Raw genomic sequence first — 3520 nt, forward strand, 5'->3', positions numbered from 1 at the left:
GAGAATCCTGACAGGAAACTGTAGAGCATGTTCTTGGTCCTTGCCTTCCTGACCCAACTCCTGCCCCACCTCATAGAGTTTGAAAGTGTTCTTGCATCTTTAAATTTGGATTCTCCTGGGACAAAGAAAAGAGCTTCAGATCTCCTCTGATTCTCACTAATGGAGTACCAGATTGAACAGCTTGCAGGTGTGCTTCAGGGATCACTCTGAGGGGCTAGGACAAGAACAAGGTCAAGGATCTATCTGGTAGACAGATAGAGGGCCAGGTTTTGAAATGGAGGAGCCATTAGCTCTCCGATTGAGATAGTACAAAATCTGAGTGAAGATAGAACAATTTAGAGGCGATGAAGAGGGGTTGATACATAAACATTTTGCAGTAGAAAGCAGCATGTACAAACATTTTGAAGTAGAGGAGAGGGAAGGCAAAGGAAATTGTTGTGGCCTAAGCCACAGCCACCTTTCCCTATTTCTGACAAAATTTGATGTTGTTTGGAGACTACTCTGCCATGTGCTGTGGGAAGGCGATTTTCCTCCTTAGCATGAGGGGTAGATTATGATTAGTCTCATTTCCTTTACCAAGAATTAGTTTAGTATGGGTGTGTGACACAATTTGCCCAATGGGACCCAAGGGAAATTCTGCTAGAGGCCTCCTGAAAGGGTTTACCTTCCTTTGTTAAGCGAAAGAGAGAGAGAGACAGAGAGAGGGAGAGAGACAGAGAGAAAATGAATCACAGGTATGGGAGGCAACAACCCTCTTCTTTGCTGTATGCTCCCGTTTGAATCTGATGCCAAGGAATGCTGAAGCCATGATGCAGCCTTGACAGCAGATGACAGGAGATACAGGTATACCTTGGAGATATTGCAGGTACAGTTCCAGACCACTGCAAAAAAACAAATATCTCAATAAAGCAAGTCACATAAATTTTTTGGTTTCCAGTGCATATGAAAGTTATGTTTACACTATATTGTAGTCTATTAAGTGCGTAATAGCATCATGTCTAAAAAAATAATGTATATGGGGCTAGCCCTGTGGCCTAAGTTCTTAAGTTTGGCATGCTCTGATTCAGTGGCCTGGGTTTGTGGGTTCTGATCTCCGGCATTGACCTACACCACTTGTCAGCCATGTTGTGGTGGTGACCCACATATAAAATGGAGGAAGATTGGCAGAGATGTTAGCTCAGGGATAATCTTCCTCAGCAAAAAACAAAACAAAGCAAAAGACCACCAAACAATCTACGTACTTCAATTAAAAATACTTTATTGCTAAAAAATGCTAACCATTATCTGAGCCTTCAGTGAATCATAATCTTTTTGCTGCTGGAGGGTCTTGCCTCGATGTTGATGGCTGCTGACTGATCAGGGTGGTGGTTGCTGAAGGTTGCGGAAACTGTGGGAATTCTTAAAATAAGACAACAATGGAGTTTGCTGCATCGATTGACTCTTCCTTTCATGAATGATTTATCTGTAGCATGTGACACTGTTTGATAGCATTTTACCCACAGTAGAACTTCTTACAAACTTGGAGTCAGTCCTCTCAAATCCTGCTGCTGCTTTATGAACTATGTATTATTAGAATATGTAATATTCTAAATCCTTTGTTGTCATTCCAACAATCTTCCCAGCATCTTCGCCAAGTAGATTTCATCTCAAGAAACCACTTTCTTTGCTCATCCATAAAAGCAACTCCTCATCCGTTCAAGTTTCATCATGAGCTTGCAGCAATTCAGTCACATCTTCAGGCTCCACATCTAATTCTAGTTCTCTTGCTATTTCTACCACATCTGCTGTTACTTTGTCCGCCAAAGTCTTGAACCCCTCAAAGTCATCCAGGAGGGTTGGAATAAACTTCATCCAAACTCCTGTTAATGTTGATATTTTGGTCATTTCCCATGAATCAGAAATGTTCTTAATGGCATCTAAAATGGTGAATCCTTTCCAGAAGGTTTTCAATTTACTTTGCTCAGATCCATTAGAGGAATCACTATCTATGGCAGCTATAACTTTACAAAATGTATTTCTTAAATAAAAAGACTTGAAAGTTGAAATGACTCCTGATCCATGGGCTGCAGCATGGATGTTGTGTTAGCAGGCATGAAAACAACATTAATCTCATTATACATCTCCATCAGAGCTCCTGGGTGACCAGGTGCATTGTCAACGAGCAGTGATATATTGAAAGGAATCTTTTTTCTTGGGCAGTAGGTCTCAACAAGGGGCTTAAAATATTCAGTAAAACATGTTGTGAACAGATGTGCTGCCATGCAGGCTTTGTGGTTCCATTTATAGAGCACAGGAAGAGTAGATTTAGCATAATTCTTAAGGACCCTAGGATGTTCAGAATGGTAAGTGAGCATTGACTTCAACATAAAGTCACCAGCTGCATTAGCCCCTCACAAGAGAGTCAGCCTGTCCTTTGAAGCTTTGAAGCTGGGCATTGACTTCTCCTCTCTAGCTGTGAAAGTCCTAGATGGCGTCTTTTTCCAATAGAAGTCTGTTTTGGCTACATTGAAAATCTGTTGTTTAGTGTAGTCACTTTCATTAATTATCTTAGCTAGATCTTCTGGATAACTTGCTGTGGCTTCTACATGAGTACTTGCTGCTTCAGCTTGCACATTTATGTTGTGGAGACGGCTTCTTTCCTTAAATCCCATGAACCAACCTCTGCTAGCTTCAAACTTTTCTTCTGCAGCTTTCTCACCTCTCTCAGCCTTCACAGAATTGAAGAGATTTAGGGCCTTGCTCTGGATTAAGCTTTGGCTTAAGGGGATGTTGTGGCTGGTTTGATTTTCTATCTAGACCACTAAAACTTTCCTCATATCAGCAATGAGGCTGTTTCATTTCTTATCATTCATGTGTCCACTGGGGTAGCACTTTAATTTCTTTCAAGAACTTTTCCTTTGTATTCACAACTTGGCTAACTGTTTGGAGCAAGAGGCCTAGCTTTTGGCTTACCTTAGCTTTTGACCTACCCACTAAGCTTAATCCTTTCTAGCTTTTGATTTAAAGTGAGAGATGTGCGACTCTTCCTTTCACTTGAACACTTAGAGGCCATTGTAGAGCTATTAATTGCCCTGATTTCAATATTGTGTGTCTCAGGGAAAAGGGAGGCCAGAGGAGAGGGAGAGAGATGGGGGAACGGCCAGTCAGTGGAGCAGTCAGAACACACACAACGTATATTAAATTCTCCATCTTTTATGGGTGCAATTCATGGTGCCCCAAAACAATTACAGTAGTAATATCAAAGATCACTAACCACAGATCACCATAACAAATATAATAATAATGAAAATGTTTGAAATATCGCAAGAATTACCAAAATGTGGCACAGAGACACAAAGTGAGCAAATGCTGGTGGAAAAATGGCACCAATAGACTTGCTCACCATGGGATTGCCACAAACCTTCAATTTGTAAAAAACACAATATCTGTGAAATGAAACAAAGCAAAGCACAATAAAACCAGGTAAGCCTGTATTACCATCATGCTGAGGATGGCAGAGCAGAAAGAAGAAATCCACTTG

At 41.0% G+C, this 3520-nt stretch overlaps 1 pseudogene; it reads right to left on the reverse strand.

Annotated features, from left to right (window-relative positions):
- Positions 1 to 1273: 1273 nt before the first annotated feature.
- Positions 1274 to 3052, reverse strand: LOC139080878 (tigger transposable element-derived protein 1-like; annotated as a pseudogene).
- Between the last annotated feature and the right edge of the window lie 468 nt (positions 3053 to 3520).

This window comes from Equus przewalskii, chromosome X (genome assembly GCF_037783145.1).
Source record: "Equus przewalskii isolate Varuska chromosome X, EquPr2, whole genome shotgun sequence".
Taxonomy (NCBI): Eukaryota; Metazoa; Chordata; class Mammalia; order Perissodactyla; family Equidae; genus Equus; species Equus przewalskii.